We start from the raw sequence: 27,414 nt of genomic DNA on the forward strand, positions 1-27,414 counted from the left end.
CCTGGCCTTGTAGACATCCCTGATTCATTCAGAGGAAGTTCCCAGGCAGCTTTCTCTGTATTTCTCAGGCAATGCTGTGGCTGAACTTGGGTCAGGGAAGTTGTGGAATGTCTGGAGTCCTATTGGAGTCCTATAGACTGTCTGTTGACTTTTCCCATACCCAGGTTGCATCAAGCTCCTTCTGCTGCATCCACAACCCAATTCCAGGAGCAAAGCACCACCTCCCCCACTTCCTGCTCCCAATACAAGCACACACCAAGGAAAGAAGATGTGCTACAGGCAGGTGCCCCAGCCGGTCTCCATGTGTACCAGATGAGTTGTTCAAATCAGGGTTATGGCTGGAATCTCCTGGTGGGTCCCCTCCCCAAATGCAGAACAGGGGGAGGAGGGGGACAGTGAAGAGGAGGAGGGAAGGAGATGAAGACCAGTGGGAAGGATGGTGATGAGTGGAAGGAGAGGGAAAAGAGAATGCTATGGGTTGATTTGTGTACCCCTAAAATGACACATTCAAGTCCTAGAGTCCAGTTCTATGAATGTGACATTGTTTTGAAATAGGGTCTATATAGAAGTGATCAGTTGAGATAAGGCCAATCTGGATTAGAGAGTGTCCTAATGAACATGACTGTAGTCCTTATAAGAAGAAGGAAATTCAAACCAGAGTACAACAGACCAAGAGGGAATTCAGCCATGTGAAGACAGATGCAAAAACTGGAGTTATCCAGCTACACACCAAGGAAAGCCCACCCAGAATTGTTGGTAAACACCAAAAGATGGAAGAGACAAAGATGGATCCTTTGCCAGAGCCCTGGAAATCTTTTTTTTTTTGTCTTTTTTATGTCTTTATTTATTTTTTAATATTACATTCAAAAATATGAGGTTACCATATACCCCCCATACCCCTCGCCCCACTCCTCCCCCCATAACAACAATCTCCTCCATCATCATGAGACATTCATTGCATTTGGTGAATACATCTCTGAGCACCGCTGCACTTCATGGTCTTTCAGGCTCCAGAACATTGTTTTAAGCCACCCCGTTTGTATTGATTTGTTATAGTAGCCTCAGACTGAGAGGAAGGAGGGGAGCAAGAAGGGAGAGGAAAAGGGAGGCTGGACAGTGAAGAGGAGGGAGTGGAGAGGGAGGTAGAGGCATAGTGGGATAACTGGACATCTATATGCAAAAGAATGAGGTTGGATTTTTATCTCACACCACAAACAGCATTTAACTCAAAATGGTCCAATGACCTAAATGTAATAGCAAAACACATAAAACTCTTAGAAGAAAAGAGAAGGGATAAATCTTTGTGACCTTGGATTTGGAAAATACATTTTATATATTACATCAAAAATATATGCAACAAAATATAGATAGATAAATGTGACTTCATCAAAATTAAAACATTTTGTGCTTCAAAGAACATCATGAAGAAAGTGGAATGCAGCCCAAAGAATGGGAGCTAATAGTTGCAAATATGTATCTGAAAAGGGACCTGTATCTAAAATATAAAAAGAACTCTTATAATGGATTAATAAAAAGGAAAATGTGGTGTTTTAGAGCCTGTACCTCAGAAACATGCTCTTAAACATGATCCATTCCTCTAGTGAACGTTCATTCAGAATGGATTTAATCCTATTACTGGAATCCTTTATAAGTTGAATGGAATTCAGACAGGGAGAAAACCATGGGAAGCAAGAAGCTGAAGATTAATGGAATTCAGAAGAGAAGGGAGAAGACAGGACAGTCTGCTGTGTGCATTGCTCTATGACAGAGAAGCCAAGGATCAAGGTTCACCAGGAGCCATCCCCAGAATATCAGTCTTTGGGAAGAAAGCATCACCTTGATGATGTCTTGATTTGGACTTATCTTAGCTTCAAAACCATTTGAGCTAACCCATCACATTGTATTTGCCTTAGCAACAAGGAAACTAAAACAGGAGGTAACAAAACTAACAAATGAGCACAGGATCTGAATAGGCATTTCTCCAAACAAGATATACAAATGGCCAATTAAGCACATGCAAATATCCCCAAAATTATGAGTTATCAGAAAAATACAATCAAAACCACAATGAGATACATTCCATACCCAATAGGATGACTATAATAAAAATGACGGATAATGAGAAGTGTTGATGAGGAAATGGAAAACCTGAACATCATACACTGTTGATAGGAATGTAAAATTGTGAAGTTGTTTGAAAACCAGTGAGGTCATTCCACAAAAGATTAAATAAAGAGTTCCTATGTAAGGCAATAATTTCTTTTCTGGATACATATGCAGGAGAAATGAAACATTTGTCCACATAAATGCTTGATACAAATTATTATAGCAGCAATTTTTTGTTTTTTTAAATTTTTTATTGTTATATATTTTTAAAGATACATGGATCACACAAAATGTTACATTAAAAAATATAAGAGGTTCCCATATATCCCACTCCCCACAATCCCCACTCCTCCCACATTGATAACTTCTTTCATTAGTGTGGTACATTCATTGCATTTGATAAGTACATTTTGAAGCATTGCTACAGAGCATGGATTATGGTTTATGTAGTAGTTTACACTCTCTTCCAGTCCATTCAGTGGGTAATGGCAGGATATATAGTGTCCTCCATCTGTTCTTGCAATATCATTGAGGACAATTCCAAGTCCCAAAAATACCCCAAATCACACTTTTCCCTCTCCCTGCCTTCAGCAACTCCCATGGCCATTGTCTCCACATCGGTGATATAATTTCTTCCATTGTTAGAGTCACAATAATTCTATAGTAGAATACCAGTAAGTCCACACTAATTCATATTTAATCCCTCATCCTTAGGACCCGGGGATGGCGATGTCCACTCCACCTCTAAATTGAGCGGGGGCTTAGATCCCACATACCTGTTGGATGGAATTATCCTGCTTGCAGCTGTAGAATTCCTTGGTTCCCTGGTGTGGTAGTTGTGGTAGGAGATCATCACCTCCCTGTTAGCTGATCTGGGTAAGTCCAATGAACTGGAGAGTAGGTGTTACAACTCTGCTGAGCCTCATGGCCCAGCTGGCACATAAACAGTCCAAAGATTCAAGTCTCCTGAGCATACACCAACCCTGGCACCAGATGCAGGTTCAGTAGACATGACAGAAGAGGCATGTGTAGAGAGGTCACATTGAGTCCACTCCATCACACTCAGGAGCACAAATTCCAAAGTAGGGCACACTGGCAAGGCACTGAACTCCACAATGGCCAAAAGGAGGAACAAACGATTATTCCATTATCAATGGAGTAATGGATAAACAAATCGTGGTATACCCATTCAATGAAATATTATTTAGCAACAGAAAATAATGAATTCCTGATACCTGCTACAACATGGATGAACTTTGAAGACATTATGCTATGTGAAAGGACCCAGACACAAAGACCAGAAATTGTTTGATTCCATCTATATGAAGCACCTAGAATAAGCACATCTACATAAAGAGAAAGTTGACTAGTCATTTCCTAGAGTTGGGGGTGGGGGAATTGGTGGGTGGTGTTGGAAGCATGATTGGTTTCTTTCTTTTTGGGGTGAAGAAAACAAACTAAAATTTTGTGATGATGATTGCACAACTCTGAAAATTTAGAAAGCACTGAATTGCACACTTTAAATGGTGAATTGCATGGTAGTATGCTATAGTTCAGTGAAGCTGTTATTAACAAAGAAAGATCACTGATGAAGACTTGCTGGATTTAGATCAGGAACAATACCACGGGGTGGTGGGGGGGTGTATCAGTCAATGTATTGTTCCTTCCTTAAGAATGAAAAGTGACTGCCCCTCACCAGTACCTGATGCCTGGAGAGAAGTTCAGAAGGAAATGCTTTTTTATTATGGGAAGTCTACTTTATGTACAAACTTGGAAGCTCAAGTTCCTCTATGTTTCCTTGTGAATAACTTTGCCACATGTCCATCCTAGATTTCTCATGCCTGCACCAGCCCCTGGGACCTGGGTGTATCCCTGGGTGAAGGGAAGCTGTGCTGATGCATAAGCATCCAACTTTCACTACTTCTCTGCATGGGACTGGCTGCTCAAGAAATAAAGGCTTTGGAAGGAGGCAGGAACGGACCGACCGCTGATTTTCCGATGGGAATGTGGACTCCAGGAACCACCTTGGGGGTTCAAATCCTGAGGGCATCACTCCACGAGAGTAAGGCACAACTGTTCCTCCTATGGAATGGCCCTAGACAACCAACATAGTCTCAGAAAACACAGTGTACTCCCTCCCCTCTCCTTGCCCTAAGTCCAAAGTAAATGGCACGAAGTTCAGCGCTCAGCCAACAGTGGTCCAGGGCTGAAGATGCACAGTCTCATGCAGTACAGAGGGACCTGATGTATTCACCTCATTGTACTAACAAAAAAAGACCCAGACAAACTTGACACTCACAATTTAAAAAAATTGTTGCAGTATGTATAAAACATAAAATTTTCCATTTTACTGATGTTTAAAGTGTACAATTCTGTGGTGTTAATTACATTTATAATGCTTTGCTACTATCATCACCACCCATTACCAACTATTTTTCATCACTCCAAATGGACACTATACTCTATCCATTAAGCAATAACTTCCCATTCCATATCAAGGTTCATCCATGTTGTCACATATATTAGAACTTCTATGGCTGAATAACATCCCATTGTATGGATATACAACATTTTGTTGATCCATTACTCTGTTGATAGACAATTGGGTTGCTTCCACCTTTGGGCTATTGTGAATAACACTGTGAGGGTCACTGGTATGCAAGTTTCTGTTTGAGCCCCAGATTTCTACCGTCCATAATTTTGTATGAAATTTGTATACATTCATTAACATTACCAAGTCTTGTGCATTTGTGAGAAAACTTTCAAGTTTTTCTGCTGTAGGATAACTTTGACCTAGTTTGTATAGTTCTTTCCTGCCTCATACTCCCTCCTCATGATTCACTCAGACTCCTCACACCATAAATTTACCTTTGATGGTGAAAGGAGAGAAGTAAAGCAAAATGCCCTTGTAATTCGCAGAAGAATCTGAACGAGCATTGATCACGAAGAATGGATGGTCTGTTGATGAAACCTTGGGATAGAATCATGAAATATGCTCCCTCAGCTTCCAGAACATGAGGAATTAGACTTTGAAGACTTGGCATGTGTTGCCCCTCATAAAAATGTATTGCCACTGCCTTCCCTGACCCACTGTGTTTAGACCACACATTGTGAATTGCTTTTCTACTGGTGGTAGAGTGTCCACACTGAGTCATGCCAGCTCTCTGTGGTCCCTGCAGCAGGCCCCATCCACTTCTGCTAGAACAAAGGATAGATCAGGGGCTTTGAAATTATTACTAAGCCTGTCTCCACATTTACTACCCAGTTAAATAAATACCTTATTTGTAAAAGTATGTGTAATAGTGTTATGTTAAAGTTCATGTGTCATCTTGGCCAGGTTTTGGCATCCAGTTGTTTCGTCAAACAAGCACTGGCCTGATTGTTACTGAGGATATTTCATGAACTTAAATCATCAGTACATTGATTGAATCTATGGCTAATTACATCTACAGTCAACTGAGGAGATGGATGAAAGAAGTCTCATCCAATCAGTTGAAGACTTTAAAAGGAAAAGTGATGATTTCATCAGTCAAAGGAGTGTTCCCATCTCTACTTAGGACAAGCAACTTCTCCTGGGGAATTCCTTGAAAACCTTCATCAGAGTTCCCAGCTTGAAGCCTTCCCTATAGAATTTGGGCTAGCACATCTCCAGAGTCACGTGAGGTAATTCTTATTAAAGTCTCATACTATTTACAAATGCCTCATGTCAGTTCTGATTCTCTAGAGAACCCTGATTAATACAAATAATGTTTTCCTTGGAAAAGTCTTGCAGAAATAAAAGAGATAGTGAATATATATGCCAGGACTTAGCCTAAAAATGCTCAGGAAGTGCTGATAGCTTTTTGTTTCCCTCCCTCCCTTCTTCCTTTCCTAAGAGAACAGGGAGGGTGAGGAAAAGATCCATGGAGAATTATTTGTCTCTGATATAGAGTTTAGAATTTTATCACAGAGGAAACAGCTGTCATCATCATCCTCATCACATTGCCATTGTCACTTTTGTAATTGTCATCCCTCTTTCACAGAGTTCTTTCATCTTAATGTCAAGGTTCTTGGGACTTACTACATTTTTCCTAATTCTGCCTCCAACAAACAACTTCTTGTTCTTCTTTTAATTCAAGGACCTAAGAGTTCCATTCCTTTAGCTTGCCATGGATGCTAAAAGCTTCCTCTGAAGGTGGATGACTACAGGTTCTAGACAACCACTCCTCCACCTCCCAATGACTGAAAGAGAATTCAAGTTTCAACTATGTGGTATTCATTTTGAGAAAACTGTTCATCTCAAATCAAAGCATCCATCATCCATGTGGAATCTAAACCCCCTCTTGATGTAGAGGGGGACTGGACATAACCACCCCAGGGTCCACAGGATGGAGGAATAGAGATGGATTAGAGTTGACTTATTGGTGTTCTGCTGGGGAACTATTGTGATTAGCAAGGGAAGAAATTGTAGTAGTGATGTGGAGAGGGTGGCTATGGTGGCTGATGATGGTAGGGAGATGGAAGAAGAGATATGGTGTAGGGGTATTTTCAGGATTTGGAGTTGTCCTGGGTTGTGCTGCAGGGACCGATGCTGGACATTGTGTGTCTAGTGGTCCACTGGGTGACTGGGAGAAAGTGTGGACTACAATGTGGACCACTGTACATGTGGTTCAGGGGTGCTCCAGAATGTAATCACCAGGTGTAGTGGATGTGCTGCAATGATGGAAGAGGTTGTTGATATGGGAGGGGTGGGGTGGGTGGGGTGTGGGGTATATGGGACCTCATATTTTTTGAATGTAACATTTAAAATAAAATAAAGAATTAAAATAATTTTTAAAAATGGAGTCCATCAGTTACCGGGCATTGTATGTCCTCCCATGGCCCACTGGGTGGAATATGGGAGAGTGTGGTCTATGATATGGACCATTGACCATGAAGAGCAGCAGTGCTCAGAGATGTATTCACCAAATGCAAATGAATGTCTCATGATGATGGAGGAGATTGTTTTTATGGGGGGAGGAGTGAGATGGGGGAGTGAGGGGTATATGGGGACCTCATATTTTTTTAATGTAATATTAAAAAAAATATATAGACAAAAAAAATGGAGTCCATGGAGCTGGGACCTGCAGCCTTCATAGGTTGTAATTCTGGAAATTGGAAAAGACAGTCTCCTAATGCTTATTTTGGGATCTTCCTTGTTATGCTAGTTCATCTTCTTGGGCTGGGGTAGAGTATTAAACTGTGCTGGTGTCATCCCATAGAGCCTTTGGACACCCAGATGTGCACAGATTTTGGCCCAATCTGTTGCATTCTCTTTTCTTGGGTCAGTAGTATGTTATACAAAATCAACAGCATGGGTGACATGTATAGACTAAATCACATTTGTAGAGTTAGAGAAGGGTGAGTCAAGATTAGAGTGGACTTACTGATATTCTTTTCATGAACTATTGTGATTAGTAATCGAAGAAAATGTGGCATTGGTGTGGAGAAAGTGGCCATGGTGGCTGCTGGGGGTAAGGAGTGGGAGGAAGAGATGTGACGTGGGGGCATTTTTGGGGATTGGAGTTGTCCTGGGTGGTGCTGCAGGTACAGATATCAGACATTGTATGTCCTCTTATGGCCCACTGGGTGGACTGAGGGAGAGTGTGGACTATGGTGTGGACCACTGACCATGAGGTGCAGCAGAGCTCAGACATGTATTCACCAAGTGCAATGAATGTCTCATGATGATGGAGGAGGTTGTAGTTATGGGGGGAGGAGTGGGGTGAGGGAGGTGGGGGTTATATGGGGACCTCATATTTTTTTAATGTAACATTAAACAAACAAATAAGACAAAAAAAAAGATTTTACTGGTGAAAATTAGTGGACTCCAATGAAGACTTTACACTGAAGATTGGGAATCTCCTTATTATTCCATGGATACTTGGAAAAACCAGATCAGTTCTCTATTGTCAGGGCACAGAGCCTTATTTATGTCAGTAAAATCTTATTATTTCATATTTATGTTTTTATAACCTTACATATAAATATCATTGCTTTTTGTCAGTTTATTTTGGATTGAGAGAGTTGATGTTTTCTACTGCTAGGCTATCTCTGTTCTTTTCTTCTCCTGCTTGAAATTTCTGCTTTATGAGTGATGCTACTGTGTTTAGTACTTTGATACAAAAACTGTCATATTTTCATTGTAAGTTGTAATCTTTAGCATTGTAAATCATATTACTTATCACTCTTAATGTTTTTTAGCCTGGATTCTATCTTACCTATATAAAATTGTAATGCAGCTTTCTTCTTTGATTTTTTTCTGATCAAAACACATTTGTTAGCAATTTTTCAGCAGCGTCATTTCCAGTTGTTCTTTCAATCAAAGTACACTTCAAAGTAATTACAGCAAGCACTCAAAATATGAGCCACACATAGTATGAAAACTCAGGAATAAAATAGTAATATGTTTCATTCATCCACACATCCGTCTATTCATTTAATGTTTAACATATGTGCAATATAACACAGAAAGCCAGGAGTGCTACTTACTATATAAATTGTATATTCCTGCCAAAGTTTCCAGAGTTTCTACAAAATATCCAGTGGTAGAGACAATACAGCTATTCAATAGAAGACCTAGACTATACAGTATATTCTGATTTAAAAAATGCGTGGAGTGATCTTTGTTCACAAGCCTCTCTTGTTACTTATACCAGAACTGTAGTTGGTGCTGGGGTTTAATGTATACCCAGGGGACCTGAATATCTGGACTGACCATGTGATAGCCAGGCCAGGAGCCTCAACAGACCTGCAACTCCTACACTCTGGTTTATTGGACTTACCCCACTCAGCTAACATGGAGGTGAAGAAGGTCAACCACCACACCAGGGAGCCAAGAGTGCCTACAACTGAAAGGAGGAGAATTGCATCCATCATCCATGTGGAATCTAAACCCTCTCTTGATATAAATGTGGAGTGGACACAACCATTCCAAGGTCCACAGGATGGAGGAATATAGTATGGATTAGAGTGGACTTACTGATATTCTATACATGAACTATAGTGATTAGTAATCGAAGAAAATGTGGCATTGGTGTGGAGAAAGTGGCTATGGTGGCTGCCGGGGGTAGGGAATGGGAGGAAGAGGTGAGATGTGGGGGCATTTTCGGGACTTGGAGTTGTCCTGAGTGATGCTGCAGGAACAGTTACCAGACATTGTGTGTCCTCCCATGGCCCACTGGGTGGACTGTGGGAGAGTGTGGGCTATAATGTGGACCATTGACCATGAGGTGCAGTGGTGTTCAGAGATGTATTCCCCAAATGCAATGAATGTGTCATGATGATAGAGGAGATTGTTGTTATGGGAGGGAGAAGTAGGGTGAGGGGGGTGGGATGTATATGGGGACCTCATATTTTTTAATGTAATATTAAAAAATAAATAAAGACATAAAAAAAAACCTAGTCAATATAGGGAATTTTTTTCACAAAGAGAAAACAAAAACTCAGTTTCAATTTTTCTTAACTGGTGTTTGTTTTGCATGTTACATGGTGAAAATACAAGTTTGGTTTTAGTATTTCAGCTATTGAGCTCCAGTTAGTATTGTAGGTGACTACCTGAAATGTCAGGTTATGAAGTAAATTACTCTCTGCTCCATTGAGCAAATGAGTCTATTAAATTAAATACAAGCTCCTAGCATATCACTTGCATTTATTGACATAAAAGTGTCGGCTGGGAAAATAGTGAGATAATGCATTTGGAAAGGAATGTTCTGGTTAGACAGGACAAATTGAATGAAATACATGTTTTACCTTCTGCGTATCAGATGTCTACCATCAAACTCTTGTGTCAAGCCTACACAGTGCCTTCTTATTGTCAAAATTTGTGAGACATACATTTGCTAATAGGAATTTCTGATTGTTCTAATTCACCTCATTTTATGTGTAATACTCACTTATATAGAGTTGGGTTATGATTGTGATCCAATCAAAGTCACTTCCTTTTAATAAATAAATAAGGTCATTTGCATTCATTGATAAGATTGGAATATTTGGTCTCAAGCCTGTTGTGTATTTTATATTAGACTTCTACTTTTATATTTCAAAAAATAAAGTCATCTTTTCTTTTCAATTTTGTGTGTGCAATGGTTACCTTTATAAGTTTCTAAAACTTATGAAGTTTCTTTAGACAATGTGCATTAGTTCACCAATATATAGTTATTGAAACTGGCTCTTTTCCTATTCCTTCCTCCTTTTCTCCATCTCTAATATCATAGGATATTGGTCAATAATATTTTTTTTTTAGTATTTTTACTGTCTAATATGCCCATGTTTCTACTTGACTCAGCTTTAATGATGTCCTCTGACTTGCAGCTTTTAGGAGTGAGGTAGTAATTCATAAGTACTCTGCCACATTAATTTTCTTTTCCTATTGACTTTTTTTCTTCTTATTTTTAAATACTTAGATTACATAAATGTTACATAAAAAATATAGGGGATTTCCATATGTTCCACTTCCCACACCTCCCTATTTTCCCTCATTGACAATATCCTTCATTAGTGAGATACATTCATTGCAATTGATGAACACATTCTTCCACCGAATTCTGTAGGTTATGGCAAGATATATGATGGCCTGTATCTGTCATTGTAATGTCATTCAGGACAATACCCAAGTCCTGAAAATCCCCCCCATATTACACCTTTTCTCCCTCTCCCTGCCCTCAGAACCTCCACTGGCCACTGCCTCCACATCCAGGATATTTTGTTCCATTGCTAGAATCTCAATAAGTCAATGGTAGAATATCAGTAAGTCTACTTTAGTCTGTAGTTCATTCCCCAATCATAAAGATTCTGGGATGGTGATGTCCATTCAACCATATAGTTGAGAGGGGGTTTGATCCCATATATCTGATGAATGGGACTCTCTTGCTTGCAGGTGTAGACTCTCTTGGTTCCTCAGGATGGTAGTTTTCTGTCGTCACCTCCATGTTATTTTTCCTGGGTGAGATCAATGAACTGGAGAGTAGGTGTTGCAACTCCATTGAGATTCAGGGCCCAGCTGACCATGGACAACCCAAAGATTTAAGTCTCTTTGACATATACCTACCATCTCTAGTGCTAATTATGAGTTTAAATAGGACAGAAGAGCCATGTTTAGGGAAACCACAACTGAATCCAACTCTGTCACAATGAGAAACTTAACTTCCAAAGTTGGGCCCGCTAGAAGGCACCAAACTCCTGAGCTATCTCCCCTGAGTATAGTGTCTGGATGTCTCTAGAGCCCTCAGGAGCCCTGCTATTTGGGGTAGTATCTACTTTGGGAGCCAATGAGATCCTGCTGATATATGCATAATTGTAACCTTTAAAATGACCTCCTGACTAATTTTGAAGTCGCTCAGCCAAGTAAACTTATTTGTCTTTACTTTCCCCCCCTTTTGGTCAAGGTGTTTTTCCAATTGCATTGCTAGTTGGTGCTAGGTAGTAATCTCTCAGTGCCAGGGATGCTTATCCCAGGGAGTCATGTCCCACACTGGGGGGAAGGTAATGTACTTACATGCTGAGTTCAGCTTAGAGAGAACCCACATTTGAGCAACAAGGAGGTTCCCAGGAGGTAACTCTTAGGCACCGTATAATACTAGGCTAAGTTTCAATTTCAAGAGTAAAGGTTCATAAGCACAGTCATCAATATCAAGGGCACACCAATGGTGCCCTCTCTCACTAGTCATTGCCCCTGTAATTGGGGGATTCTTGTTGTTCCATTATAGAATATGGCAGAGCTTCCCATGATGGGAATTAGATATTCCTGTCATTATTGTGTGCATCTCCACCCACTGTGACAATGCCCCATGAACATTTGAACACATTTATATGTCTTAAGTGTATGCCCAGATGAGCTTCCTCCCATGTATCTTCATGCTGATATTTGATAGTTGTAAAATTTCTGCTTTGGCAATGCAAACACCATTTCCCTTCTGTTCAGACAATGCAATCTTCACAATTGTTTTATTCTTACTCTTTTAGTTAAATGGACTTAATATTTAATGTAAATTATTTGACCCTAGCTTCTCCAGCCATCTGTTGGTGCCTGAAGATTTTCCTCTACTGGTTTCATTAAAAAAGGGGTTATAGAAACCTACGTTATGGGTTCTTTTTTTTTTTTTTAATCATTTCTTATTCCCTTTTTTTAAAAATTGATTTTGTAAAAATATTACATTAAAAAAACATGAGGTCCCACTCAACCCCACCACCCCCACCCCACCACTCCCGCCCCAGCAACCCTCACTCCCATAATCATGACACATCCATTGCACCTGGCAAGCACATCTCTGGGCATCTCTGCACCTCACGGTCAATGGTCCACATCATGGCCCACACTCTCCCACATTCCATCCAGTGGGCCTCGGGAGGATCTACAATGTCCGGTGATTGCCCCTGAAGCACCATCCAGGGCAACTCCAAGTCGTTATGGGTTCTTGAGCATTCAAAACTATTGTAGAGTAACCTTTATTATTGAAGGACAGATTGGCTGTAAATACATTCCTAGATCTATTTTTTCTGGGAGGTCATCAGAGGGGTCGTGCTTATGCATGCCTCAGCATGGTTCCAGAGACAGTAAAGTAGATACAACCCCAGCTACTCATTCTCCTGAGGGCTATAGAGACCCACAGATTCTATGATCATGGCAGTTGACTCTGGAGTTCAGTGCCATGCCAGTCGTCCCTACTTTGTTGTTTGTGTTCCTGAGTGTGATGGAGTTCTACACATGCCTCTTCTGTTACTTTTGCTGGACCTGTGGTTGGTGCTGGGGTTAGTGTATACTCAGGAGACCTGAATCTCTGGACTGTCCATGTGACAGCCAGACCCTGAGCCTCAGCAGACTTGCAACTCCAACCCTCTGGTTTATTGGACTTACCCCAGTCAGCTAGCAGGGAGATGAAGAAAGTCAACCACCACACCAGGGAGACAAGAATGTCTACAACTGTAAGCAGGAGAATTGCATCCATCATGTGGAATCTAAGACCCTTCTCAATGTAGAGGGGGACAGGACATAACCATCCCAGGGTCCACAGAATGGAGGAATAGAGTATGAATTAGAGTGGACTTACTCATATTCTACTATGGAACTGTTGTGATTAGTAGTGGAAGAACTTGTGGAATTGATGTGAAGAAAGTATCCAGGGTAGCTGCTGAGGGTAGGGAGAGAGAAAAAGAGATATGGTGTGGGGGCATTTTCAGGACCTGAAGTTGTGCTGTGTGGTGCTGCAGGGACAGATGCTGGACATTGTATGTTCTGCCACGGCCCACTGGGTGGACTGGGGGAGAGTGTAAACTACAATGTAAAACATTATCCATGTGGTTCAGCAGTGCTCCAAAATGCATTCACCAAATGCAATGAATGTGCCATGGCAATGAAAGAGTTTGTTGATGTAGGAGGGCTGGGGTGAGAGAGGTGTGGGGTATATGGGGACCTCTAATATTTTTTGAATGTAACATTTAAAAAAATAGAGAAAAAACTAACAGACAAGGGTTTTCAGGATCACTAAAAATTTAACATTTCAAAAAATAAAAGCGTACGTTCCTAGATCTATAGTTTTTCCTTAAGGCCAGCACTCCCTTTGTTTGTCCTTGAGTTCATACCAGCTGTGAAACACGACCTAGGAAATGCCTTTCTTTTTTTTTTTATTGATTTTGTAAAAATATTACATTAAAAAAATATGAGGTCCCATTCAACCCCACCACCCCCACCCAACCACTCCCCCCCCCCCCCAGCAACACTCACTCCCATCATCATGACACATCCGTTGCATTTGGTAAGTACCTCTCTGGGTATCTCTGCACCTCATGGTCATTGGTCCACATCATGGCCCACACTCTCCCCCATTCCATCCAGTGGGCCCTGGGAGGATTTACAATGTCCGGTGATTGCCCCTGAAGCACCATCCAGGGCAACTCCAAGTCCCAAAAACGCCTCCACATCTCATCTCTTCCTGCCATTCCCCATACCCATCAGCCACCATGTCCACTTTTCCCACTCCAATGCCACCTTTTCTCTGTGGACTTTGGATTGGTTGTGTCCGTTGCACCTCTATGTCAAGAGGAGGCTCAGATTCCACATGGTTACTGGATGCAATCCTCCTGCTTTCAGTTGTAGGCACTCTAGGCTCCATGGTGTGGTGGTTGTCCTTCTTCAACTCCATCTTAGCTGAGTGAGGTGAGTCCAATAAATCAGATTGTAGGAGCTGGAGTCTGTTGAGGCTCAGAGCCTGGCTATCATATTGTCAGTAAAAAGACTCAATCCCCTAAACATATCTTAAACCCCAATACCAACTACAATTCCAGTAAAGTAGCATGATAGTCTTATGAAAAGAGATCCCCTCTGGGTCCAGTTTCATCACGCAGAAACACCAGCTCCAAAGAAGGGCCATCTGACATGGCAGTGAACCCTATCTGCCATGATCATAGAACCCGTGGGTCCATTTAGCCCTCAAAGGAACCAATACCTGGGGATTGTATCTACTTTATCTGTCTCTTAGACTCTGCTCAGTTGTGCATAAGGGCAATCCTTCTGACAGCCTCCAGACTCTTTTTTTTTTCTAGAGACTCATAGCCATATAAACTCATTTCTCCTTTCTATTTCCCCCTTACATTAGGTCAAACAGCATTTTAAAGTCATATTATTCTATGTAGACAGTAATATTCTACTGATACACATTGAACCTTCAATTCAAGGTCATTTTCCAGTTGCATTATCAGTTGTTAGTTGATAGTGATCCCTCGGTGCCAGGGAGGCTCATCCCCAGGTGTCATGTCCCACGCTGGGGGGAAGGCATTGCATTTAGATGCTGAGTTAGGCTTCGAGACTGGCCACATTTGAGTAACATGAAGGCTGTCAGGAGGAAATTCCCAGGCACAGTGCTGCTCTAGGCCTTGATCTTATTTCAGGCATATAGGCTCACAAGCATAGTCATTAGTATCAGGGGCTCACTGTTGGACCCTCATTCCTTCTCGGTCCTTGTGGCTGCACTTGGGGGACTGCTGCTGCTCCCCTAGGGACCACAGCACAGCACCCCCGGCCAGGGACCCAGTACCCCCCAGCTGTAGTTTTTAATTGTTGCCACTATGAGTATATCCAAACATTACCATGCACCCTGGACATATGCCCTGTATAGCTCCCTGTCAGCCATATATCCCCTGTCAATAGTATCCTATACCAGTATTCCTCCGCTGCCATTGTTGGACCACTCTGGGATCCAGAACTTCCTGAATATTGAAGCCCCAATATAATGTCAGGATCTCTTACTAGCAAAATGGATTATAGCGATGGGTTTAAAGGTTAGATATAGAATACGTGTTGACTTGGAAAAATTCTACATCCTATCTTTTTCTTTTCCTTTTTTTTCCCCCCTAATTATTGAACTTCTCTTCACAAGAGCCCTAGACCACAGCAATTCATGTATACAATATACAGCACTCCCACACATCCACCACAAAACCTTTTCCCTTCCACAGCGATACTCTTACAACCTATTCACAACATATTTACTTAAAGTGATGTACAGAGTCTGAGACAATAGCTTTCAAACCAGGTGACATCTGTGCTTACATTGTGGTGCATACTTTAGGACACGCAGTTTTCTAACATTTTTAGTTATCCTATGTTTTACATTATGGTTTACATTATCATTCTGTCGTCCCCTATATGTTTATGATGTAATATTACATATTTTATATCCATCCTTGTGTACTCTCACGAAACTCCTCTCTTACCCCACATTTACCTTGGTTCCACACATTTAACATCCATTTTCCCAACCCCTTGGTGCTCACAGTGACAGCCAACCTCCGTTTCCCGAGGAGCCACGTCCAGAGATACTTGCAACAGTGTTCAGGTCCTAACTTGCTCAGCTGCCCCAATGCCCTGGGAGCCACCCTTTCTCTCAAGAGATACAGTTCCCTCTATTTGATGGCATTAGTCCTCCCCAGGATGTGGGTCCACCCCCACTCTCACTACTTGGGTCTTTACCCAATGGTATCACCCACTCTGGCAAAATGAGCTTTCAGACATTGCCCAGGAGCCCGTCCCACATCAGACCATCCCTTCTGAGCATCCTAAACAGGTAACCCTCTTAATTATATTTTGATACGATTTTCTCAGCATTTTACTCTCAACCAACACCTGACACTCTCCTGTGTTCGTATGCTACCCCTCCCTCCCCCCACTTTTTGGGCAATATTACCCATCCGCCCATCCCCATCCCCTCTCAAACTCGCAAAGCCCCACCCAAAGGCAAGCCCTTGCCCCCCTTTTATCTCTTCTTTGTGTTCATACTTACCGCCAGCTCATCATAAATTCCACCCCTGCAGACGTCGGCTCACATCCTTCCTCCACCCCCCGATTTCCTGTAAGCCTATCGTTCAGTCTCTAGCTCTCTGAGGCAGCTTGCTTATTTCATATCATTGGGGTCATGTAGTATTTGTCCTTCAATGCCTGGGTTGCTTCACTCAACATAAGGTTCTCAAGATTCTCCATGTTATCACGTGTGTTTGTAGTGTATTTGTTCTTACAGCCGTGTAGTATTCCATTGTGTGTATATACCACATTTTATTGATCCACTCATCTGTTGATGGGCATTTGGGTTGATTCCAACTTTTGGCGATAGTGTTCCTTTCAACCTTGCCCCCTTCCAATAATTTGCCCTCCAGGTAAAAGCAGGTTGGCACAGCAAAAGCTGTGTAAGAAACAATTGAATTGGGTGGCCAGGAGTAAAGGATTACCTGCTTTAAGAGTTTTGGGGGAGCACTGGAGAGAGGGAGAAGATATTTTTCTTAGGGAGTAGAGGGAACATTTAAATTTCTGTAAACAGAAGATCTCCCAAGACCACCAGCAAGCTCAAGCTCAGGATAAGAAACCAGGACAGAAAAGACAGGGAGGGTACTATACTTTGCATTTGGCTTGAGTTGACCCTCTTGACAGGAGGGCTAAACTTTAAGGAAGTTTGCTTTAGTTTGTTTGATTTTGTTAGCCCTGGAACTCAAGAAAATCTTTGTCATATTACTACCTGGATACAAACTCAAGAAACATCTTAGGGATTAAATTCCAGAGTTAGCTTTTTAAATATTATAATGTATAGGTTGCAAAAAAGATTACAAGACAAAAACACCAACAACCAAAAAAAAATAAAAAAACAAACAAACAGGAAATATTGATCCATCTGAAGAAAGAAGATATATATCCAGAAAGCATGGTAAAAGAAGAAAAGACTGTGGATATATTGACAAAAACTTTATTTATTTATTTATTTTTTCAGTGTCTACATCCTTTTTTAATTTTTAATTTTGTCTACAAAAAGTTTTTTTTTTATTTATTTATTTTTTATTATTATTTTAAAAAATATTACATTAAAAAAATATGAGGTCCCATTCAACCCCACCGCCCCCACTCCCCACTCCCCCCACAGCAACACTCTCTCCCATCATCATGACACATCCATTGCATCTGGTAAGTACATCTCTGAGTATCACTGCACCCCATAGTCAAGGGTCCACATCATAGCCCACATTCTCCTACGTTCCATCCAGTGGGCCCTGGGGGGATCTACAATGTCCCGTAATTGACCGTGAAGCACCATCCAGGACAACTCCACATCTCGAAAACGCCTCCCCATCTCATCTCTTCCTCCCATTCCCCAAACCCAGCAGCCACCATGGCCACCCTTCCCACACCAATGCCACATTTTCTCTGTGGACATTGGATTGGTTGTGTCCATTACACATCTATGCCAAGTGGGGGCTTAGATTCCACATGGATACTGGATGCACTCCTCCTGCTTTCAGTTGTAGGCACTCTAGGCTCCATGGTGTGGTGGTTGACCTTCTTCAACTCCATGTTAGCTGAGTGGGGTAAGTCCAATAAATCAGAGTGTAGGAGCTGAAGTCTGTTGAGGCTCTGGGCCTGGGTATCATATTGTCAGTCCAGAGATTCAAATCCCCTAAATATATCTTAAACCCCAGCACCAACTACAAAAAGTTTTAGATCACATTATAGGGGACTTCCATATACCCAACATCAAACCCTTTTCCCGCTTCCCAAGGAATGATCTTTTTACATGCAAATTTTATATTTGCTATAGTTGATGTACAGTTATTGAAATGTAGCTACCAAACATGGTTCCATTATGGCTTACATTATGGTTTATATTCTAGACTGTACACATTTCTAAAATTTTGGTTGCATTATGATTTACATTTGAGGCTATAAATTTTTGTAAGTTTTTAGTGAAATTTAACTGGCTTATATCCATCATTGCACAAAACTCTGAAACACTTCCATTGCTCCCCAGTTACTCTCACTTCCATCCATTCTATTCCACTCTTCCCCTCCCCTCAGGGACCACAGTGACAACCAAGCTTCAATGCTGAGGGCTTGACCCTGTAGTCTGTGATGCTCAAGGAGATGAAGATCAATACAGAGAAAGAACTAAAACAACGCAGCAAACACTGAGTGGAAAAAATAAGAATTTCAAAAAAGAAAAAAGAAAATTTAAAAGAAACTGAAAGGAACTACTAGAGTTAAAGATCACAATAACTGAAATGAAAAATTCCCAGGAGGTTTTAACAGCAGTTTGGAGCTTGCAGAAGAAAGAATTAGTGAACTTGAAATAACACAATTGAAATAAGCCAAAATGAGAAAAAGAAAGAAAGAAATAATTAGAAAAAGCAAACATAGCCTGAGGCTTGTCAGACACCATCAAGCATACTGATAAAAGAACCAAAGGAATACTCAAAGAAATGACAGAAAACTCGCCAAACTTTAAAAAACAAACGAACATAAATATTCATATACAAGAAGCCCTGAAACATATAACAGAGAAAACTTGAAGAAAAAATATACCCAAACACCGTCGTTGTCAAACCACAGAATTCGAAGGGTAAGAATAGAGCTCTGAAAGCTACAAGAGAAAAGCATCATTTTATGTACTACAGAATAAGATAGATAATCTGCTATCTAACTTATAGATAGCAGTAAGAAAGTGTGTTGATCTCTCATCAGAAACCATGGAGGCAAGAAGGCATTGAATAAAGAACTGAAAGTGCAGAGAGAAAACAAATGTTAACCAAGAATTTCATACCCTGTGATACCTTGGAATATACGACGACCTATCTTCCCAATGTAGCAGAGTTAGACTCAATTATTATTTTCCTACTCATAGCTCTTCTGCCCTTTTATTTAAACCTGTAATTAGCACTATACCCATTAAATATATGTGCCAGAGACTTAAATCTTCAGTCTGTTCACATGTTGATTGAGGCCAGAACCTCAGAAGAGTTGCAGCCAACACCTACTCTCCTTTGCATCAGATTACCTAGGACAACTAACAAAAGGATGATGATGGGCTACACCCATCCCCCAAACATAGAGTATCTTAAAACTGCAAGCAAGACAGTTCCATCCAATTGCCACTATGGTATCTAAGCCCCCTCAAGATTGGGGAATGTTATATAAAAAAATATAAGAGGTTCCCATATACCCCCACCCCACTCCCATTCCTCCCACATCAAGAACTTCTTTTATCATTGTGGCACATTCATTGCATTTGGTGAATGCATGCTGCACAGAATGGATTATAGTTTACTTTGTAGTTTACACTTTCCCCCAGTACATTCAGTGGTTATGGCAGGATATATAATGTACAGCATCTGTCCCCGCAACTCCAAATCCAAAAAAAAGTCCCACATCACATCTCTTCTTCCCTCTCCCTACCCTCAGCAACTACCATGGCCACTTTCTCCACATCAAAGATACAATTTCTTCCATTGCTAGAGTCACTACTTTATAGTAGAATACTAGTAAGTCCACTCTAATCCATATTTTATTCCTCCATCCTGTGGGCCCTGGGATGGTGATGTCCACTCCACCTCTAAATTGAGAGGGGGCTTTGATATCACATGGATGATGGATGTGATTCTCCTGCTTGCAGTTGTAGGCACTCTCTGTTCTCTGGGTGGTGGATGATCATTCTCACTTCCCTATCAGCTGCCCTGGGTAAATCCAACAAACTGGAGTGTAGGTGTTGCAACTATGCTGAGGCTCAGAGCCCAGTTGGCACATGGGAAGACCAGAGATTCAAGTCTCCTGAGCATACACAAACTCCAGTGCCAGTCACAGGCTCAGTAAAAGTGACAGAAGAGGCATGTGTAGAGAGGCCACATCTGAGTCCAACTCCATCACACTCAGGAGCACAAATTCCAAAGTAGGGCCTGCTGGCAAGGCAATGAACTCCAGAGCCATCTGCCATGACTGTAGAATCTATGTGTCTCCGTAGCCCTCAGAAGCACCAGTAACTGCGGTTGTATCTACTTTGGCTATCTCTGGGATCCTGCTGAAATGTGCTTACATGCAACCCCTCTGATAACCTCCCACTCATTTTCAACTTTCTTAGCCACAAAAAACATTTGTCTTTACCACTTCCCCCTTTTATTTAAGGTCTTTTTCTAGTTACATCAAGGTCCCCTCTACACCAGGGAGGGTCATCGCTGGTAGTCATATCCCATGCAAGGGGGAAGGTAATCTATTGACATGCTGAGTTTGGTTTAGAGAGTGGCCACATTTGAGCAACATGGAAGCTCTCAGGAAGTAGCTCTTAGGCACCCTGAAGCTCTAGGCCAAATTTAAATTTCAAGCACACAGGTCCATAAGCATAGTCATCAGTGTCAAGGGCCCATCATTGGACCATCCTTCTTCACTAGTCTTTGCCCTTACACTTGCCAGATTGTTGCTGTTCCATAGGGGAATTTGACAGAGTTCCCCTGGCTAGGAACTCAGCACTCCCTCAGTTGTCATGGGTAACTCTATCCACTCTGACAATAACCAATGAACATTCAAACTCATCTGCACAGTATTTTTGGGTGTAACTTTTATGTAATCTAAAACTTCTTTAAAATTAAGAACAAAATGAAGGAGAGAGTAGGATATTCTCAGGTAAACAGAAGCTGAACAAGTTCATTACATTAGACCTACCCTATGAACAATGCTAAAGGGAGTTTTTTAAACTTTAAGGAAAGGACACTAGATAGTGGTTCAAAGTGTCAAAAAATAAGACCTCTGGTAAAGGAAACAATATAGGTATTTATAAATGCCAATGCTATTGTATAGTACTTTTTGGTATGTAGCTCAACTTCTTCTTACATGTGCTAAAATGCAAATGATGAAAAAGTGATGATAATACTTTTTGTACATTGAATGTTCAAAGATATAAATGGTAACAAGTACAAAGGATGCAAAACAAGTGTTATATAAAAATTCAAACCTATTGAAATCATACAAGGTATGAAGGATTTTTCTGAGAAAGATGAAAAGCCATTGCAGGACTTTCAGCTGGGGAACAAGGGACCTAATTTAAAAATTTGGAAGTCATGCTCAGGTGATGTGAGTGGCAAAGACAATTCCAGGAGCACCTGGGAGGTTTAGGTTTCAGTTATGAGGATGATGCAGCAGGTGCTGGGACTGGAGCTGGCTATGACAAGGCCAATTGTAGTGGAGCCTGATAGATGCAGGTAGACCTATTTGATCCCAAGTTTGATCTGGCTGATTTTGGTTTGACTGGGCATTGAAGGTGAGAGAAAAAGAAGTTTCTAGGACTATGTAAAAGTGTATGGTCTGAGTGAAAGTGTGTACATCAGTGTTATTTTCTGAGGTGAAGAAAAGGATGTGGATCAGACTTGGAGATGCAAAAAATAGCAAACTCTGGCTCAGATGCTGTAACCTGCTTATTTGACATTCAAGTGGAGCTATGTGAGCATTGAGATGAATGGCCCTCAAGCCCACTGCAGGGTTTGGGGCTAAAGCTTTCTCTTTGGGCAGCACTAGCCTGAAATGATATTTAAGACAAAGGACTAGACGAGCTAGTCTAGTGACTGAATGCAAATTTTATTAAAAAAAGGGGTTTAACAGCAGATTCGTTGGCCTCCTGCTGTATAGAGCCTATTTTGCCCCATCCTATCAACAATCATGCTTTCTGCTGTATTATAAGTAATGTGTCAAATCACCACAAAGAAATATTTCCCAGCTCTTAAGTACTTTGATTTGAAAATGGGAGTTTCAGATTGTCTTCTTGATGTCTATGAAGACTTGAATTCAAGCAACAGAAAACATGACACAGAAGATTTTTTGTCTTTATTTATTTTTTTAATATTACATTAAAAAAATATGAGGTCCCCATATACCCCCCACCCCCCTCACCCCACTCCTCCCCCCATAACAACAACCTCCTCCATCATCATGAGACATTCATTGCGTTTGGTGAATACATCTCTTTTGTTAAAAGCTTTCCCAAATATAAACTGAAACTTGCTCGTCTATCTGTGTATTCAGCAGACAGTCGAAATGTGAATTGTGGACAATTCCATTCAGAATACACACTTAATACCAAATGAAATGAAAGATTTTATCTGTGAAGTGTTCCACATACCTTGTACACAAAAACGGGTATGATGTGTTTATCTGTGACTTTGAGGCTTTTATAAGGAAAGATTTTGGTTAATTTTCAGATTCCTCAAACTGTTCAGAAGCTCTAAATGAGACTTTTGGCTTTCTAGAAAAGGGGAACAACCCTCTTAGATATATATCATCACTGCCAGCTATAGAAAAGGTGTTCAAATGTTGACCTCATGTAAAATAATATTTCTCCAAGAATTTCTTTTTATAATATAGAAATACATTGAAGAGAATGGAGAAAATGTTTACTATAAAAACAGAAATATATATGAAATATATATGCAATTTCTCCAAGACTGATGATTTTTGTACAGGCCATGAGGAAAGGAAGAACTGACAACCTTTGAGCTGTACAGTGAAAATGTGATTTATCTTTTGGAAATCAGACTGCTTCAGAACTCAAAAAAAGTGTTACCAGAAAAGTGCCGCTAAGATAACAGAGCTTTGTGGAATGATTTGCCAAAACTATTACTTATTGGAATTCAACTTTGATTTCACATTTAAATTACCTCTGTGCGTTAAAACCATTTTCCCTGAGAAAAAGAGGGTTAATTTATGGTGCCATTGAATGCCTTGGGGTGTTTAATAATGATGGAAACTTTAGATCCTGAGAATTGATCATGGTGCATTTACGCATACAAAGAGCTGGTTTGACAAATTGCTGGCTACTGAAAGTCTGAAGAATCCTAAGGATCTCAAGCTCAAATACTTTGCTGGAGAGATTATTTGGTTTGAGGTTGTCACACTGGGCTGACACCAGGAAGCAGTGTGATGTGGCTTGATAAGGGCAGACCATAAATCAAAGTGAAATTTATGATTGACTGCCTGAAGAAAAAAAGGATATCCTGAGGCTGTGGGCAGTTCAGAAAACCAGTATTATCTAAAGTAACTGAAAGAGTGAAAATTTCCCACTGTGTCACAGGGCAGGGAGAAACATGCAATTGTTGTTTTTGTTAAACTTAATACCTGTTTAATTAGCCCAATTGTATTTACATTGTCCATTTGAAGTCTTACATTTACATATCTTAAGAATACTCAATAATACAGACACCAAAGTTTAAATAAAGCCAATAGAGTTTTTTAAAAAAGTAAAACAAATTGTAACAATTGAGAACATAAAGAAATATTATAACAATATTCCTCCATTTTTTACATATATTATTCATTTAATTAATTCCACTAGAAATTACTACTAACTGCCACTTGTCCTATTGTTTTGATTTAAAAAATAGCATTCATGCAGCAAATAGTAAATAATACAAGATAATCTATCATTTCAAATAAGCACCGATTTTTTATTTTTATGTTAAAACAATAACATATGTGTATAATTATCTATTATATGTTAAAGTATTATGTTATTTTCTTATCTAGTAGGATTGTGTACTGGGTAGGCTCTCTGAAAAGGTAACCACTCTAGGGAGCTGTACAAATGCAAGCAGGTTGGTAGACACCATGATGGAAGGATGAGTAAGTCTTCTATTATTCCAACATCAACAAATTGAAGGAAGTGGAGGGGCTGTCTGATGTTTGATAAGAATGGTAGGAAGTATAGTAGGGGGTGGGGTGGGATTCAGTTAGACTGGGCATTATACAAACACTATTAAGTGATTCCTCTAAGAGAGGTTTATTTCTCTCTTGACAAATAATACAGAAGACTCTCAAAACTCCACTGGTGATCTAGGTTTCTTCTATCTTTATGCGTGGGGCCCAGCTTCATTTAATTTTTTGTTCTGCCATTTTTAGCAGATGGTCAAAGGGGCTGCTCATCTCCAGGCATTGCCCCTGCATCCCAGGATAGGCAAAGGACAAGTGGTAAACTCTGTCTGACTACTGCCTTTGACATGTTTCCCTAGAAGCCTCACCTGGCAACTCCATTCACATCTCACTGGCCAGAATTTCATTCATGGAGCCACCCTTAGGTGAAGAGTAATCAGAACTGTGTTAGGAAAGAAGAGGAGAGAATGGATAGCTTGTCTGCCCCAGCCTGATTGAGGAGGGGCCTGTAGATGCAGAGCTGGCAGGCTACAGTGTGTCCATGAATTCAAGATGACCCTGGGCGCATTGCTAGTCATGGTCCAGCTTGGTGAGGATGTGAAGAGTTGGGGAAACCTTGTAGGGTAAGAAGTACAAAGACCATGGGGAGGGAACAGGGAGTTGAGGGATGTAGGACAGCTGTGATGGTGGGCATGGAATCAAGCTAGGTGAGCAGAGAAGCGAGGGCATGAAGGATGAAAGAAAGGGAGAGATGGAGGGTCAAAGGGTTGGAGATATGAAGAGTGGGTCCTGGGAAGTGAGCTGGGAAGAGGGACGATCGGCAGAAGTAGGGATGCTGGATACCACAAGGTAGTAGGTGGTGCGATGGGCAATGACAAGTTCATGAATTGAGCTCAGCAGGGGTGGCAGGAAGGGGAGAAGGATGGCTGCTGTTGGGATGGGTCAGGGATATGAGAGGCTGGGTGTTGAAGTGGTCACTCTGTGGATGACAAGACTAGTGCAGGAGAAAAGAACAAGAGGTGTGTGGGCATTCTGGGGTCCCTTTCAATCATTTCAGTCCTGATTTCCCCACTCATGAACCAGAAGTGCCTGCATCCACTTTGCTTCAGCAAACACCACAGGCTGAGAGACCCCAAGTACCCTCTTCAAACCTTTCTCCACACACGACATCAGTGACCCTGGTAGGCCTGGTTCTGGTCTAGGGTCCACCTTGCAGTCAATCCAAGGTCCCTATGCCCCCTGCTAGTACTCTTCCAAGTCCAAGCTCCAGTGTGGAAGGGGCTAAGGGAGGACATCAGGCAGCTTGTCCTTGTGGTTCCTTGGTGATCCTCCTCTTCCTTCAGGCACCCCAGCCTCAGCTCCACTGGGGTTGTCCCTCTGCCCTGTGGCCAGGTCTGGGTAGACTGCAGGGGTTGCATGGCCAAGTAGGACACATGTGTGCTCCCAGAGAAGAGACACGGCCTGTCTGCCATGTCACCTCCAGCTTCCCCTGTCCCCACCCACTTTCCCAGGCCTCTCAGCCCCCAGGGCTTCCTCAGTGAAACCCTTGTGTCAGAACTCCCTGCACACCTTACACCCCTTTCCATCTCCACACCTGCCCTTGGGTGCCTTTCCCGACTTCCAGGGAGAGGGGCACCTGTTTGAATTTTGCTGCTGTGGGCTGCAGACATCTCCCAAAGCCCTCTGGTTTGTCTGTTGGCCCTCCTTCCATCACAGCTCTGTGCTCTCCTCCAAGCCACCTCCAGCTGCCATCTACCTAAATCCAGGCTCTTTGTGGTGAGCACATCTACCTAACAGGTCCAAGCATCTCAGTGAAGGGCCCCAAGGACCTCAGACCTAATCCAAGCCATCCAAAATCTCGTCCAGTCTCGACCCTCGGTGGGCCTCCCCAGGGCTCCATGTTTGTAGAGGGCTTCTTGCAAGCCAGAAACCTCAGGTTCCTCCTTGTATGTCCAGATGTCCCAATCACTGAGTCCTCAGTGTTTTTCCTCTCTCCTCCCTCCACTGCTGCTTCCCTGCAAAACCCCACCTTTCCCTTGGAGCTGCTCCAGACCATCCTGGAGCCCTTTTTAAAAAATGTGCATGTGTGTATATATACATAATTTTTAAAGAAGCTTTAGATTACACTAATGTTATATCAAAACTATAAGGGATTCCCATATACCCCACCCTCTCCCCTTTCCACACTTTCCCATATTAACATTTTTCATTAGAGTGAAATATTTGTTACAATTGATGAACACATTTTGAAACACTGCTACTAACCATCATCTATAGTTACTACATTATAGTTCACACTCTTGCCCTGCACAATTTTATAGGTTTTGACAAAATGTATAATGGCCTGAATCCTTCATTACAATATGCAGAACAATTCCCATGTCCTAAAAATGCCCCCATGTTGCACATATTCTTCCCTCTTCCCCTCTCAGATTGTCTGGTGACCACTGGCTTTTTATCAATGACACAACTTCTTCCATTGCTAGAATAATATGAATAAGTCTACTTTAGTCCATAGTTGCATTCCCCTTTTATGTTTGTTCATTTCTCAGTCTTGAGGATTTTAGGATGGTGATGCCCAAACTGCTTCCAATTGACAGGGTACTTAGATCCCATAGGACAGATGGATGGAATAGTCTTGCTTACAGTTGCAATACTGTTTTTTTGGGATGGGCAATGTCCATCATCATCTCCATATTAGTTGTTCTGGGTGAGTCCAGTGAACTGGAGAGTAAGTGTTGCAACTCTGCTGAGATTCAGGGCTCAACTGGTACATGGACAGTCTAAAGTTTTAAGACTCTGGGACACATACTTAATGATTAGAGTGCTAATTATAGGTTCAAATAAAAGGGGCAGAAGAGCCATGCATAGGAAAACTATAAATGAGTCTAACTCTGTTATTTTGGAGCTGCAACCAGAGTGAGTTTCCCATATTCCACTGACCTTGGGGCCTCAGTCCTCACTCCATCTGCCCTCCATCTTCTACTTTCCTCAGGCCCTGGATTTTTCCACTGACCCTCCCAGCACAGGGCTTCTGCTTCTACCCCACCCTTCTTACTGCAGTTCATGCCTACACATTCTTCAGGGCTCAGCTGGAAGGGCTGCCTCCTCCCAGAAGTCACCCAGACTGACCCAGCCTGGACCAGGCAGGATGACCCACTGTCAGGACACCCCAAACTTACTCATGGTCTCTCATTGCGTTTTTGCAGCTCTGTGCAGTGTTGTCTGCCACTGATTTTATTTATTTATTTTTAGTTTTAGTTTTTTTTCCTTCTTTATTTTCTTTTAAATGTTACATTAAAAAAATAAGAGGTCCCCAAATATGCCCCATCCCCCTCACCCCACTCCTCCCACAT

This window comes from Dasypus novemcinctus, chromosome 19 (assembly GCF_030445035.2).
Source record: "Dasypus novemcinctus isolate mDasNov1 chromosome 19, mDasNov1.1.hap2, whole genome shotgun sequence".
Lineage (NCBI taxonomy): Eukaryota > Metazoa > Chordata > Mammalia > Cingulata > Dasypodidae > Dasypus > Dasypus novemcinctus.